General features: G+C 35.2%; 1 protein-coding gene and 1 non-coding gene across 2 annotated transcripts in view; one reads left to right on the top strand and one right to left on the bottom strand.

Annotated features, from left to right (window-relative positions):
- Positions 1-16974, top strand: part of Zfand3 (zinc finger AN1-type containing 3) — a 313535-nt gene that overhangs the window by 229240 nt on the left and 67321 nt on the right. The gene's annotated exons all lie outside the window — the stretch shown is intronic.
- On the bottom strand, positions 12038-12108 carry Trnav-cac (transfer RNA valine (anticodon CAC)). The gene has a single exon. It is a non-coding gene; the product is annotated as a tRNA-Val (tRNA).

Below are 16974 nucleotides of genomic sequence, written 5' to 3'. Positions count from 1 at the left end.
TAACCGTACATACTCAGAAGTTACAGTGTGATGTTTCAATATATGTATACAAAATATAATGATCAGATCAGGGTAATTGGTATATCTGTCACCCCAAACATTTACCATTTTTGTGTTTTGGGAACATTCAAAACCCCAAAGCTGTTTTGAAATATATAATTAATTGTTGTCAACCATAGATAGCCTACTATACTATAGGAGTCCTAATTGCACCCTGTACCTGTTAACCATCTACTCTTCATCCCTACCTCCCTGTCACACTTTTCTCAGTCTCTGTTGACCACTATGCTCTTCTCTACTTTTGTAAGACCAACTTTCTTAAACTTCCATGTATGTATAAGTGAGAGTGTGGTATTTATCTTTTTGTACTTGATTTACTTCATTTAATATAATGTCCTCCAGTCTCATCCGTATTGCTACAAATGGCAGGACTTTCTTTTTCTTATTTATAGCTAAATAATATTCCATTATGTATACGTACCACATTTTCTTTATGCATTTATCCATTGATAAACACCTACGTTGATCCATACCTTGGCTTTTATAAATAATGCTGCAATAAACAGAGAAGTGCATGTTTATCTTCAGCACACCAATTTTCTTCCTTTGGAGATATATACAATAGTACTGAAATTACTAGATTAGATGTTCTAGTTCTTATTTATGGAGAAACCTCTATACTCTTTTCCACAATGGTTGTAGCAGTCGCATTCTCACAGTGTATGAGAGTTCGCCTTTCTCCAATCCATGTCAGCATTTGCCATTTTTTGTCATTTTGATAATGGCCTTTCTGAGATATTATGATCTCATTATTTTGATTTACATTTCCCTGATGATTAGTAATGTTGAGTAGTTTTTCATAAACTTGTTTGGCCGTTTATTTGTCATTTCTTGAAATTTTCCCCTTTTAAATTGGATTATTTGGGGAGTTTTGCTGTTGAATCCTTTATTTTTCTGGATATTAATCTCTTGTTAAGTTAATATTCAGCACATATTTTCTCCCATTTATTGGTTGTCTCTTAACTATATTGTTTCCTTTGCTATGCAGAAGTTTCTTAATATGACAAATTCCATTTGTCAGTTTTTGCTTTTGTCACCTATCTTTCTGGGATTGTATCCAAAAAAAAATCTTTCCCAGACCAATATCCCAAAGTGCTTCCAGTATGTTTTCTTATAGTAGTTTCATAGTTTTGGCTCTTACATATAAGTCTTTGAACCATTTTTGTATAGAGTAGGAGATAGGGGGTCTAGTTTCATTCCATTGCATAATCCCTTTTTCCCACTATCATTTTTGAAGAAAGTTACCTTTCTCCAGTGCATATGTTCTTGCCACATTTGTTGAAAATCAGTTGGCTCTAGTTGCATGGATTTCTTTTTTGGATTCTCTATTCTATTCCATTGGTCCCTGTGTCTGTGCCAATACCATGGTCTTATGGTTACTATAGCTTTGTAATATGCTTTCAAGTTAGGTATCATGATACCTTCAACTTTGTTCTTTTTGTTCAGGTTTGCTTTGGCTTAGGGTCTTTTATAAATTCCATATGAATTTTAGGGTTGTACTTTCTATTTTTGTGAAGATACTTTCCCTGTTGAAATAAAAGGAATCACTGAATCTGTAGATTGTTTTGAGTTGTATGGAAATTTTCATAGTACTAGCTCTTCCAGTCCACTAATGGGATATCCGTGTGTGTGTGTGTGTGTGTGTGTGTGTGTGTGTGAGAGAGAGAGAGAGAGAGAGACACCAACCAACCATATAGCCACCCACTGTTAAATCTCTTTCATCATTATTTGTAGATTTTATTATAGAGATCATTTATTTCCTTACTTAAATTTATTCCCAGCATGTTTTTTGTAGCTATTGAACAGGATTGCTTTTTTGATTTCTTTCTCAGCTATTTTGTTATTGGAGTGAAAGAGTTTTATGGTGGCATCTTTAGGTTTTTATGTATGTAAGATTGTGTCATCTACAAACAAAGATAATTTTATATCCTCCTTTCCAATTTAGATGCCCTTTATTTCTTTCCCTTGCCTAATTGCTATTGTTAGCTATGCTGAATAATAATGGGAGGTGGGCATCCATGTCTTATTCTACACCTTAGAGGAAATGTTTTTGATTTTTTTCCCCATTTAGTATCATGTTAGCTGTTTTTTTTTTTTTTTCATATGTGACCTTAATCATAGAGAGTTATTTTCCTGAAGACATTTTGTTTGTTTGTTTTGTTTTAGTACTGAAGATTGAACCCAGGAGTGCTTTACCATTGAGCTACATCTCTAGTCATTTTATTTTTAAGTTTGAGACAGGATCTTACTGAGTTGCTTAGACTGACCTCAAACTTGTGATCCTCCTGCTTCAGTCTCCAAAGTTGTTGGGATTATATGTGTGCAACACTGTACTTGGCTAATGATGTTGAATTTTATAGAATACTTTTGCCTACCAAGAGGATGCTGATTCCATTGAATTGTTTGTATTCCCTTACATCTCATCAAGCCTTCCTCAAGATCATTATTTTAAATTTCTTTTCATAAAGGCATTTCATAAAGTTCCTTTTCTTTGGTGTCTGTTACTGAAGAATTATTGTGTCTCCATGTGTGTGCCGTGTTTCATTGCTTGTCATGTTTTTTGTGCTATGTGTTAATATCTGAGCATCTCATCAAACAGTTACCTTTTCCCATTTTATGGTGATTTGGGGGGGATGGGAGAGTAGAAAGAGATTTCTTCCTGTGGATGGATGCTAGGGTGTTCATTGAGTAGAGTGTGTTAGCTTTGTTTCTTAGCAGAATCCAGAATCTGTTATCAGTGAAGTTTCTTCAGCTATTATCCTTATCAGAGATGTTTGCTGTTCTATCGTAACTTAAGCCACTAGTACTTGTGACTGCAGTGTGTGATACAGTCATTCTGGTGAAGGCTGTCAGGCTAGGCTCAGACATTATGGGCTGGCTGACTGTGTAGAAGGCTTTCTGATGGGTGGGGCTACTGCCTGGCTGGTTGATGAATCCAGCTTAGGTGACACTGCTGCTCAGTTAATTGTATCCCCAACACCTGGCCAGCTGTTCGATGACTGTTGGCACATATGGACTTCGTCATTCGACTGTCTGTATATTAGCTTCCTCTCTGTGCAAGTCCTCTTGTTCCTTAGGGCATGGGGTGCTGTATGGATCAGAAAGCCAAGGTCTTGACCTTTCTGCTGTGCCTAGATTAGATGCCTAGAGTAACCATGGCTGAGGTTCTGCAACCACACATGAGTATGGTAGAATGACGGCAGAATCTCAAAAATCAAGGTATGTTGTGTCTATTAGCATTCAGAATGGGATACACTCTAGCAGCTGGCCCAGTTTCAAAATGGCACAGAGTTGTAGTAACTTCGGTCACAGGGAATGGGGTGCTTCAATATGGGGTCCTATATTACAGCTAGGACATTATAGTCATTTGAATTCTTAACTCTCCATAAACTGTTTGATACCTTTGAAGGTGGTGAAAGATCTCCTGTGATTGCTGAAGTTTGCAGTAGTGATGGAATTATTGATGGTGGTGCAGTCTCCAGCTTATCTTTTCCTTCTAAGGAGAAGTCTGTCTTGGCTCTGAGCTGGTTGCAGAGCCATGGTGCCCTGCTCATGTCTCTGTAGTGCTACCTGGTTTTTTGTACTCAACAGGAATCCTGGCTTTACCTGGTTAATCTTCATTGTACTTCCTCACTCATTCTGGTTGGAATATAATTGTTTATTCTTTGTTGTTAACTCTCTTTGTGGGGACAACAAGCAGTAAGTAGCTCTTTGTTCAGCCATCTTGCTAATGTCATCTTTAGTTTTTTTCTTGATCCAACTTTTGTAGAAAGAAAGGATAATATCAAGGACTGGGGATATAGCTCAGTGTAGAGCATTCGCCTTTATGCCTCAGGTCTTGGGTTCAGTCCTCAGCATTCGCACACACAGATTGGAAAGGATAATGTCAGGTTGTTAGAACACTGAAATCAGTTGTTATTTTGTTATTCTTAAGTAATAGGGAGATGATGGCCCATCTTAAATCAGTCTTAGTAGATTAGACTTAAAAGATGAGAAAATGTTTCCTTCATCAGTTCTGCAGATCAACTTTCTGTTGTCTTAAAGGCCTGGGCATCGCTACTTCTGGCCTGTTTGACAGCTTCACAGTGTGCGCATCCACCTGGGTTTGGGGTGTAGTCCTGTAAGCATAAGATGGAAGTATTGGAGGAGCCTTAGCTAGTCTGTTTCTTTTTAGGAGAGGAAGAGAGTTGGTAAACTGCCTGCTAGTAAAGAAGATATTATTGTCAAGAAATAGGCCTGTTTTCAGATATTCTTCATTCTGAGTTAGGATTTACCTTATAGAGAATATTCTTTTAAGCTCTAGAGGCACATATTTAGAATTAGGGCTGGGGATGTAGTTCAGTGGTAAAGCACTTCTTAGCATGTGAGAGATCCTGAGTTCAATCCCCAGCACTGGTAGAGGGCTTGCCTATCACTTAAGAAACACCAGGTTTGATCCTTAGCACCACATAAAAATAAGTAAATAGAAAAATAAACTTTAAAAAAAGAATTAAATAGTTACCAACCCATTTATAAAATTATAGTTTGCAACAGGGCTTGTAAACTACAACATATGGACCATACCTAACCCATCACCTGTTCTTGTACCACCTGTATGCAAAGAATGATTTTCACATTTTTAAAATGGTTGAAGAAAACCAAAAGAATTGAATTTGTAAAGTGTGGAAATTAATGAAGTTGTATTGGAACAGCACCGCTTGTTCATTTATATACTGTCTATGGCTGCTGCTGTGGACAACAGCAGAATCCATAGTTGCTGTAGAGATTCAGTGACCTTTTATAGAAGAAGGTTGCATACCCATTTTCAAAGCACTTTGACAGACATTATGTTCATGGGTTTTTTCTGACAGCGCTTAGCACAGGTAGGGCAGATAGTTCCCTTCCTAGTCCGCAAATGAGAAGAAGGAGGTTTGAATGGTGATATACTTTGAGTTACACAGCAAGGCCAAAGACTAGGCCACAGCTCAAATCTGGACCTGTGTATTGTGCTTTTTTTTTTTTTTTTTTTTAGTTTTACATAGACATAATATCTTTATTTTGTTTATTTATTTTTATGTGGTGCTGAGGTTCAAACCCAGCGTCTCCCAGGTGCGAGGCGAGTGCTCTACCACTGAGCCACAACCCCAGTCCCTGTGTTATGCTTTTTTCTCTTTTCTTTACTGCATCTACCCAAGAGATGCTTTTATGGTAACCTAAAGAAAATACACTTAAAAAGTAAAAACCATATTAACCAGAAAGATAGGGAAAATTTTTACTGATCAAAGTTTTATTTCCATATACTGTCTGGACTTTCTCTAATGTGATACTAATTTCCAAAATAGAAATTTAAAACATTTTTTACCTGTGGTTAAATTGATTTTTGTTGAGGGAGATTCTAATTGTTTCCTTGGAAACGGGTTTCTGGTGATACCTATTCCCCCCAGGGATTAGGGAGGGCTGGGGGAGGAAAAAATGGTAGTGCCTTTTAGCAGATGTCCTTACTAGATTGCCTCTGAATCTGACAAAGCCATATCTTTCCTCTGAAAAATTCATGTCACTGCCACCAAGTGGCTAAACTTGTTTGTTTTTACTAACATTTCTCATAATCTCTAAATGAAATCAGTTTTCCCTTTTCCAGATTGTCTTCTTCCACAGGACAGATATTGGGTAAAATAGGCTGGCTTTTTTTTTTTCTAGTAAAGCATTTGGGAAATATTACCTATTAAAAATATTTTATGACTTCCTGCTGGACTGGTTTTAAGTGAAATATGGTGGGGAGATTTATTTACAGTTCTCTCTGTGTGCTTTTCTTTAATGAAGCTCAAAGCATCAGGCCATTTATCAGAGATAATTATACAACAGATGGAGCTTTTCTGATATATAATAGTCTCAAAGTAGAAGATTCTTTTCCATAATGAAGAATGCCCAAACTTTAAGTGTCTCTTTTGATTTTAATTTAAGGGATTTTTTTCCTTGTGCATTTATTTATTAATCCTGAAGCTGGTTCTGTAAAGCATGCTGCTGTTATTAGGACACTGTTCTAAAACAATTGATACTTTGTAGTATCATTTGATAATGTACTGTTACAGGCTATATTGAATTGAATGTCTGCAATTCACCAGGAATCAGTGTACAGAATCATTAACTTAATGCTCATCAAAATGCAGAAAGACTTGAGTAGTTAGCAGTGTTTTCTTATAGGTATTATTTTGTTTCATAATGTTTTCTGGGCAGAACTTGTTCAAGTACTTCAGCTTATGGTCATCTGTCCTCCAACTTGTGATGAAAATAAGAACCAAATTAAAGCAGAATCATGATTTTTAAAGTACTCATTTGCTGGCTTTTTTCTCTTTTTCTAAACTTTTAATCCTGCTTCTAAGTAAGAATGACTACATTCTTATCTTTTGAATTACAAAGATTTAGGTTTATATTGAATAGAAAGTGAAAATACTCTTTTAATGCCTCCACCCCCTCCACCATCAAATACTCACTCTTTCCAGAAATAACCATGTTTATTCATTTTAGAAGGTATTTTTTTTTTGTCACAGGTATATACTATGTAGGTTTTGCTTATTTTTATATAAATAAGAACATATAACACATAGTACTTTTAACTTGCCCTTTTACTTAATATTAAAATTTCTTTCTTCTGGTATGTTACTGGTCTTTTAATTGTGATTTGGGCACCTCATAGTTCATTAGAAAATACTTTTTTAATTTAGATATGTTTATCTTTTGTCTTCTAGGTTTGCATCTTTCTTAAGGCTTTCTGAATAATAGGGTTATAAAAAGATTTTTATGTTGTTCATACTTTTCATAGTTTATCTTTTTCTACATTTAGCCATTGAACCAGTCCACAATTTATTTTGTATATGATATGAGGTATAGGGATTTGTATGTAAGTATTTATTTTTGCAGATGGTTAACCAGTTATCCCAAAACCATTCATGTGAATAGTCTTGGTTTGAAATGCCATTAATATTATATAAGTATACATTGGTTTCTAGTCTCTCTATTTTGTTCCATGGGTCTACTTTGTGTAATCTTAAAACTGGAATATAACTTTAGTGGTATGTATTAATATCTGATGGAATTTTAGTCCTCCTTAGTTTTTCTTTTCCTAAAATTTTGTTGGCTATTTTGTAATTTTCTTTTTAATGAATTTTATATTCAGCTTGTCAAGTTCTCTTTAAAAATTAGTTTGTTTTGAAAGGATTATATTGAATATGTAGATTTAAGAATAATTGACTTTTGTATAAAACTATTGGGACCTTCTAATATAGGAATATAGTTTATCTTCATTAAAACCTTCTTATATATTCTTGAACAAAGAGTCATGTTCTGAAAATAGGACAGTTCTTGCTAGAATTTCTTCTTTGAACTTTATAATTTTGTTTTTCTTATTATTCACTCTAATGGAACTACATTAATTTTTCTAGCAGTATTTCACAAATAGAATGTTGGTTGTAGATTTCTTGTAGATATATATTTTTAAGGTTAAAGAAACCCCTCCCCGTTTTAAATTAGAGTTGGGTGTTGGAATTTTATAAAATGCTTTTTAAGCATCATTTGAGATTTTTCACATGGTTTTTATCCTTTAATATGTAATGTCTTAATTTTTAATGTACTTCTAGTGTTAAGCCATCTTTGCATTCTTTGAAATACTCTTTCAGTATACTATTGAACTCAATAGTAATTTTATTTGAAATGTTATCTTTTGTATAAGTCAGAGTTAATTTTGTGTGTATGTGTGGTTGCATGTGGACATGTTGTTCCCATCTAGTTTGGGTATTCCATTAGTCTCAGAGAAAACTTTTCATCTGTTTCTATATTCTCTCCTTTCCCTCTATCATTATTACATTGTTATAATTGCTGTATTTTATTATTACATATAAGCAACTTTTCTTCTTTAATTTTTTTGAGATTAAGTAATTTACTCTAAATTGCACAGCTAAGCTACTAAGTGGCATAGCCAATTTCGGTTAAGCGTTCTCTCTTAACCCTTACAGTCTTGGATTGACAGGTTATTTTCTGGGTTATGCTCTCATCTTAAGATGTTCTGTAAAGGTTACTGGTCTTAGGTTTGTCCCTAATGACCTGGGTTATCTCAGGCAAGTCACTTCCTTGAGTGATGTTTTCTTCTCAGTAACATCAGGGCTTGGATAAGATGATATATGAAGTCCTTGCTCATTTGTGGCTTCTGTTCTTAAATTCTGATGCTATGTAGTATGTCTTTTCATGAGTTTTAAATTTTATACTGGTCTGAGTAGCATGATAAAATCTTGTGTCATCCTGCTCCTTCATGCCCAGGTTGTCAGACATCCCTTTGTCTACCTTATCCATGCTGTGTATATGCTACTTGCACCTTGGCTACCAGTGGCTAAGTTGTCAGACCCACTGTTGGAGAATCACAATGCTTATGTTTAACCCTTATTTTACTTAATAATGGCCCCAAAATGCAAGAGTAGTAATGTTGTACTTTTATTATGACCATAATCTCCATACTGTTCTTGCTTCTAATAGACTCAGTAAATACTTAAGGATTTAAATATTTAGGAAACTTTTATTTTTAATTTTTCTTTACCTTTTAAAGCCTACTTTTATGTGTTTGATACATAAAAAAAAAAAAAAAAGCTTCTCATTGCTTTCTACCATTCGGAATAGAAATAAACAATTCAAAAGCCAGGGTCACTATCACATTTGGAGATTTGAGTGGTGACAATTCATCTCAGACTTTGGAACATTGGAAATTAGTGTCTGTCTCTCTCTGCCCATCTGTCCCCCTCTCACTTCTTCTCTCCCCCTACCTCTCTTAGAAAAATGGCACCCTGCCTATTGTGAAATAAGTCTTTTTGTTCATGGCTATTTCTTCTATCATCTGAATTTCCCCTTTCAAGATTCCTCTTTGCAAGAGAGAAGACTAGCAAACTTTAATTTTCATTTTCTAAGGTCCCTTAAGAAGTCTGCAAATCTGAAAGGTTAGTTTCCCATAAAGATTTCCTCAGGCACCTGTAAGATTATACAGATATTGATATTTAGACTAGGTTTTTGAGTAACATCATCACTGCACACACACACCCTCGCACATATTGATTTTTTAAAAATGTTTTTATTAAATTAAATGCTCTATGTTTTTCTCTAAAAATAAAGGTCACAGTGAATAACCACACTTCACGCAGCTTCGACTTTTCTAGTTGTCATATTGTTTTTATATTTTGTGTAGGTACAGAGAATGGGTGACACTATTCTGATTTTAAGCTTTACTTATGACAAAAAGTTTGGCTGAAAAAAAAAAACTTATTATACTAGGAAAATCCATTTGAATGTGTTAAATGTAGTCATTTTAACCTTACATATATTTTGTGTTTGTGAAATTCTCTCTGAAATTGAGGGTTGCCAGTACCAAAAAATGACTGTGTAACTTTGCATTTTATGTTCATGTCTTCTGTTACTTCATAAGCCATCTCACTTCTTAATCTATCAAAAAGATAATTAAATCAGATTTAATAAAGACAACAGGATGCCAGTTAAGTAAGCAGTTTTTAAAATTCTGAAATATCAGTATAACCCCCTCACTACATAATTCATACTATGACATTTTCAAGTACTAGTGGCAAAGAGAGGTCCTGTTAGTATGCTCTTCAATGATCACTTCTGTCTATAAAGCAAGAAGGTTGACTATCAGTACCTTTTATTCACTGTCACTCTGAATACACTGCCAGTAGTGGTACTGTGGGAGGAACTCAGCAAAGAGACAGAGAAGGAGGACACCTGTTTCCTAAATTCCTTTTTAAAGTCCATTGGGTAGTACCTGTGGCCTGAATTGATGGCTTATTTTCATTCTTCCTGAAGCCCCCTGTGAAGAACATGCACAAGTTACTTCCTTTTCTGAGGAAGGCATTCCAGCCATCTTTCAGTTCTTGATGCAACCCAGCATTTATAGAACACTTTTGTTAGCTGAACTATAAAAAAAAAAAAAAAAAGAAACGAAAGAAAAAAGGTTCTTCCAAAGCCAAGAGGTATCTCCATTAATGTTATGAAAAGCATGCTTGTGTTGATGATAAAATGCAAATTTAGGAATCTGAGTTAGGCCTTATTTAAGCCTGTAAATAGTCAAAACTGAAGCCTAAATTAGAGAGGTGACAGCCCCTAATTTCATATCCATATTAAATATGCTTTGTCACAAGAGATAATATGGTGTCTAAAATTAGAACTGATTCTATTAGCCAGGTGAGAGATATTTTAGCCTCCCAAAAATGAATTCTGGTTTTTACTTCCAGGATGATAATGTCTTAGAAGCTCACTGTTAAGTGTTGTTGGGCTTTGTCACATTATCACATCTGAAAAACTGATATTGAGTAAATTCACCTACTTTTTACTCTTCCTACGTAAGTAGCAGGAATAGAATGTCCTGGTTCAAAATTATGACTGTAAAGTTTATTCCACTCACATGCCTTTATTTTCTTAAATGTTAACTTTTTTTTTTTTGAGAATGGGCAAATTTATTATTATTATTTGCATTCAACACTTCATTTGCAGGACTCAAAGCCATTTGGCATGTAAGGCGTAGGGAGAAATTGAAAAATACATTAATCTTTAGATTCATTGATCTGCTCTGTTCTCAGAGTGTAGCCTGAGCATCTTATACAGTTCCCAAGACCCACTCAGGGGTCTTGAAGTCTTTCCTTTGCCAACTATTTATCTGTAGAAAGGCAGGTTTCCTTCAGATGCTTCATATAAATATTGCAATAGATTGCATGCAGATCAGATTTAAAATTTAAGTGTCTGTCTTTAAGCCAGTTTACTTTGTTTTTTAAAATTGTAATTATATTTTATAAAAATGATTTTTTTTGTTGAAACATAATTTTCTTTGTTAATTTGAAATGAAAACATTTTTAAATTTTGTCATTAAAATTTCAGATAGGGTAAATATAAATAAATATGTAACATACATAAAGAAAAGTTCAAAATTTTTAAAGGTAAAAAGTTTATCTCAAGACCAAAACTTTTGTGAACTGCTTTGCTAAATTAACATATACATATTATGGAAATCAACTTTTTTATTTAATAATTGTGCTTCCCTTCTGAATACCTAGTTATATCCAGTAATTGCTTTTGTCTTGGATTATCGTCACTTAATAGTGAAAAACATATTTTGAACAATTACTGTACTAGATCACTAGCGTGAGTGAAACTGTCTCTGCCCTTGAGGCTCATTTTATTAATGCATGCTGTTTCTTGGTCAGGAGAAAGCCTTTCTTCTAAAACATCTCCAGGTCTAACCATGGAGATCTACCTCGACCCTAAGAGCCTGTCAGTATTGGGCACATGCAAAGCACTCCTGATTTAGGTTTGCTCTTAGCACTATTGCATGAGGAAAATAGTGTAGGAGAATTTTAACTTTATTTCTATTGAGCAGATAGGCTAATAATTATGCATATACACCCCTAATATTTGCAGATGACCAGCATACAGTTATTCAGGGGAATTAGGGTGGACTGGTAATGAAATTTTGTTGAGAAACCCTTTTCAAGCAAAATAGATAAACCACCAATAGCAAGTTCTGACCCACTTTGAAAATCCCTTTTTCATAAATCCCTAATTTAGGTCTAAATAGTGTGAGATCATGCATTGGGTTAGGATTAGAACTTCTGACAGGGAGATTAACACTTAAATTCTGTAACAAGCTTAATAAATGGTTTAATTTGGAAGTTTCATTAGAAGAAATGGGAGGGCTAGTCTCTGTGCTGATTTCCTGTAAACTTAGATTCTGCTCATTATATCTTTATATATCCTTATTTTTAATCAATGGAGCTTTTCAAACTTAATTATATAGACAGATTAGATGTGTCCTTTCTGATTAAAACAGTTTGTGAATTGCAGGTTTAGGGTGAGGTTGGAGGGTGGGGTTTTCTTTTTCTTTCTTTCTTTTTTTTTTTTTAAGTTGTAGATAGACACAATATCTTCATTATTTATTTATTTATTTATTTATTTTTATTTGGGGCTGAGAATTGAACCCAGGGCCTCATGCATGTGAGGCATGCGCTCTACCACTGAGCCACAACCCCAGCCTTGGGTTTTCTTTTCTAAAGAGGTGACTTACTTTCTTGTGTGTTCTCATCTGTCCCTGATACTCATTTGTTGCCATCAATTCTTAACTATTTTAAATCTTCACATATATGTTGAAGATTTTTAAAGAAGAACAATTTCATTGCTGAAGAAATATAGATTGAATATTTGAAATATAGATTTGAATATTTTTAACTAAGTTTGTATTCTTTTTTAAAAAATATTTATTTTGGGGGCTGGGGGTGTGGCTGAAGCGGTAGCACGCTCGCCTGGCATGCGTGCGGCCCGGGTTCGATCCTCAGCACCACATACAAACAAAGATGTTGTGTCCGCCGAAAACTAAAAAATAAATATTAAAAAAATATATTTATTTTTTAGTTTTAGGTGGTCACAATATATTTATTTTTATGTGGTGTTGAGGATCGAACCCAGCGCCCTGTGCATGCCAGGCAGGCACACTACCACTTGAGCCACATCCCCAGGCCTAAGTTTGTATGGTCACATTAGGAGATGGCAGAGTTTATATCTCCAGTAGAAAAGTGGGGTTTTTTTTTGTCCCCATCCCTTCTCCTCCCCTCCAAGAAACTCTCCATAAGATGTTCTGAGAAGGGGGAAAATTGTAGCTCTTGGTAAAACCACAGGTTTGGAAAAGATGCCACAAAGGTAAACAATGTATGGATTATAAAAGAGTGAAATTGACAAGCTGGTTTAAAAAGGATGATGCATTCCTAATTAGCCTACAGTGCCTTTCCTTGGAAATTAATTAGATACTGTTATGTAAATGTCATGTTAATTAAGCAAGAAAATTGAAGTGTTATAAATCTGCAAAAGGAATGGCTATTTTTGTGTATTAATGTTTTGCGGTTACCATGAAAGGGCTGCTAGTAGAATATTTGTTTGATTATTGAGCTTCTGGCTATTTTTAGCTGACTCCTTGACAGTCCATTTTTCCTAATTGATGTGTTTTAGCACATAGTTTAACTGCAACCAATGAGGGCTAGTGGAAACAGAAGCCAAAAATAACCAATCATCACAGCTGTTTTTACAAAACTTTTCAGAATAGATTGTTGATCTCTATTTAAGGAGATTGTTGATCTCTGTTTAAGGTTAAGGAGAAATGCTCTTTTTCTCTATTTACTCAGCCTTGGATAAATGCAGGTATCCTCCAAATCAGTATTCTCTACTTCCTTCTTGAATCACTATTTTCTGGTAACCTTTGGGATTGACTACTACATGGATAGCTCAGTTTTGTGTTTTGTTTTGATTATTTTGTGGAGGAGGCTGTTTGCTTTTGATATGTTTGATAACTATGGAAGGCTGAAAAAATTTATTCTACTATTTCATTTATGAGTATTGATAGTTAATGGGAGACCTTTATATGGCCCTGTTTTGCTGATTACAGTGAAGTGAATGTGCAAATTTGACCCAGGTCTTCAACTTTAGAGGGCTGAAATCAGTACTTTCCCCAGGAAAATTCACTGCCCTATTGGAATGCTGTGTTTCTACTTATTGGGAATACAGCTGAAAAATATCATTTCATGTGAAATTGCAAATGCAATATATGTATTTAAAACAAGATAGAAACATCCCTAAAAGAAAAGTTATTCAGACTTCTCTTGTCATAAATCACAGGCTACCTACAGACATTATTCACTTGCATATTCTAAACTACATTGTTTAAACTTGACATTTAAAAAAAAAGTCCTCTGAATGTAATATCAAAGGCAAAATTCTAGAGTTTTATTAAATATCTTCAGACAATGAAGAAGCTTGAAAAAGCTTCTTTAATTTAGTTTTATCCCCCCAATTTTTTTTTAAAACACTAATAATAATTGACTAAAAGTTAGTTCAAGTTGGTAATCTTGATATTAACTACTTTGGAGATCCCAGAGATTCTGCCATGATTAAGCAAGGAACCTCATGATTTGAAAAAACATAAACAAAACATTTTAAAAACCCCACTTATTTTTCTAAACCCAGTTGCCACTAATGTAGGCTAGAAAATAGAGAATTGATAGCCAGGCACTGGTGGCATATGCCTATAATCTCCTCCTCTTGGGACGCTGAGACAGAAGAATCTCAAGTTCAAGGCCAGCCAGGGCAACTTAATGAGACTCTGTCTCAAAATTTAAAAACATAAAGGGCTGGGATGTAATTAAGTAGTGGAGGGCCCCTGGGTACAATCCCCAGTAATCCAACCCCTCCAGTCATAAAAAGTGACTCCATTTTATGATGCAGACTTCATCTTGTGCCATGATGACCACTCTGTGAACTTGCTAACATGCCAAAAGAAAATTATTTGCCAAGCATGAATATTCTGAAGAGTATATAAACTGAATTCTTTCCTAGAACAATGATATGGTCTGTATAGAAGACCAATGAACTTCCTTTTTACCCTTAAAAGGATACTCTAAACTCCTCTAATGGGACACATTCTAGCCTCTACTGGAATCTCAGCTCCCCTGAATTGCAGTCCTAAAATAAATGCCTTTTAGGCTTCATAGATTGAGCCTCTTTGGATGACATAGATAATGGTTTGAATTGCTCTGTGTTAAGAAATATATTTATTTTCCCAGCCTGAGTTCCACCAAACATACTTTCCCCTTCCATCTCACTTCCCATTCACCTAGAGAACCTATAGTCATGAAGAGATTTCCGTATCTTGTTCTTCTTAACTAGCTGTGTTCAGTCCTGCTGCTTGGAAAGAAGACAGCTAGCTAAAAATGGGAGTAGAGTTTACAGTGACTTATGTGGACATATGCCAGGCCCTCAGGCATTGGAAAGTGCCGCAGTCTGGCTGGGCACAATCAGGAGCCACTTGTCAAAAGAAACTAACTTTATTTTTAGAACCACACACCAAACCACACAGCTCCTCAGGAAAAACCCTCAGAGCCCAACTGCCACCACCGGCTTCCCACAAGCCTCTCTCTCCCCACACAAGCTTCTCTCCACCTCCCACAATCCTCCTGCTCTTGAGGCCAATTGGCTGGGTCACATGGGCGGAGCCAAAAAAGTCCCCCAATGAGCAGCTCCGAGGTCTGAAAGGGCAGGGAAACAGCCCAATGAGCATCACCGCAGAGGAGCCAATCAGCTAGATGTTGCTGGGGCTGCTGTGAGCCAATCATCAGCCGGCAGCTGGAAGTTTGCTGGGGCCCCTTCGGCTGTGGCTCTCAACAGGAAAGGCCAGAAAGGAAAAAGTCAAAGCCTTTTTTTTTTTTTTTTTTTTTTTTTTTTTAATGGAGCAGAGGCCCTCACTTTGACCTTGACCATCAGTTATCGGAACTATTTTGTTTATTGTAACCACATGGTAACCATGTTATGTTTTTCTTGTTGTGGATAGAAACTTAAAAAGGTTTCCCTTGAGTTGCCCATGATTTCCTGCATGCATTTTAAGAGTTGATTTGGAATTAATTTTGTAAGGTTAGATACTGTCATCTCCTGGGGTTGCTCCTTTTATTTGAGAGTATAGGAGTTTGGGATGACAGCACAATTAGTGTAGGATATATGTGAGGTGCTCACGTGCCTCTGCTCTGGTTTTAAAGTGCTTCATAGGTTATGGTCTGCCAAACCAAACTTAATTCCAAGCTCTCTTTATAATATTGCCCAATTATCAAAGCTGGAATATATTATCACTGCCAGTTACTCTTGCTGTCAATTTGTCTTGGCTCAACTCTGGTTCTATTTGTACTTTACTGTAATGTAGTGAATACATTGGATTGGGTTGTTAGTTTAACAAGCTCTCTAGAGAACACTCTCATGATGATTCATGTTGAGATATGCTTGGTAGCCATAAAGTTATTTGCATATTTGCCAAAACCTACAGAAAGTCATTCACTAGAGTCTTTTTTTTAAAGGATAAACTCTCAGTCTACAAATGAGGTGAAGATTCTCTTATTTGATAATTATCTAAGACATTTGTAAATATGAAATGTTACACAGCTAAATTTCTTTAGGTGTTTTGATGACTTCCCTTCTTTTGTAATTTTACCGGATGAATTATCTTATACCTTTTAAAATAAAGTACTCTGATAGTTATGCTGTCATTGGCTTTTGTGCTTTGTGCAGCTTTATGTTGTGGTAACCCAGTGATCATGGCCAGATATTGAGCTTATGTGTGAAGAAATTGTTATCAGATGCTAGAACTAACTGGGCTGTTAATATTTTAGTGTTCAGCTGGTTTAGAAATATGCACTAATGGCCTCCTATGCTCATTCTTCCCTATTGCATCAAAATTTCCAGACCCAAGACCTGGGAATCTATATTTTTGTAGATGTAGAAAATGTTCTAATATTTTTATATCGGTCTTAACCTGTGCATGTTTATGTTAAAATCCCTCAGGACATACATTTAGGATTTGGGTAATTTATTCTAATTTAGGTTGAGTATTCCTAATCCAAAATGTTTCAAAATCAAAAAGGTTTTGAGCCCCAACATGATACCACAAATAGAAAATTCCATGCCTGCACACACGTCATGGATCACAGTCAAAAGAAAGGCCCAACAAAAATATTGTGTAAAATTACTTTCAAACTTATATATAAAGGGTATACAGTGTACTGGTCCTAAGTTTTTTGGATATATAGGAAATATAGGATACCTATATTTTATTCTTCTCGTGTTATACCCCCATTAAAAAGTTCTTTAAAAATGTGCTTTACTTTCCTGATTAAGTCAAACAGCTGGTGGTTGTCACTTAATGAACATTGTTAAGCACCTACTGTCTACATAGTCATGATCCATGACCAGATAACAATAAGTCTTAATTCTTGGGAACATAAAATGTGATGGAAAAGAAAGTGATGATATGTAATATAAAGTTTTAGAGTTTATAAATGTAGTAGATAATCCATTAACTCTCTGACTTAC

The sequence above is a fragment of the Marmota flaviventris genome, chromosome 6, assembly GCF_047511675.1.
Source record: "Marmota flaviventris isolate mMarFla1 chromosome 6, mMarFla1.hap1, whole genome shotgun sequence".
Taxonomy (NCBI): Eukaryota; Metazoa; Chordata; class Mammalia; order Rodentia; family Sciuridae; genus Marmota; species Marmota flaviventris.
Note: the sequence above shows the minus strand (reverse complement) of the source record. Positions and strands in the feature narration are given on the sequence as shown.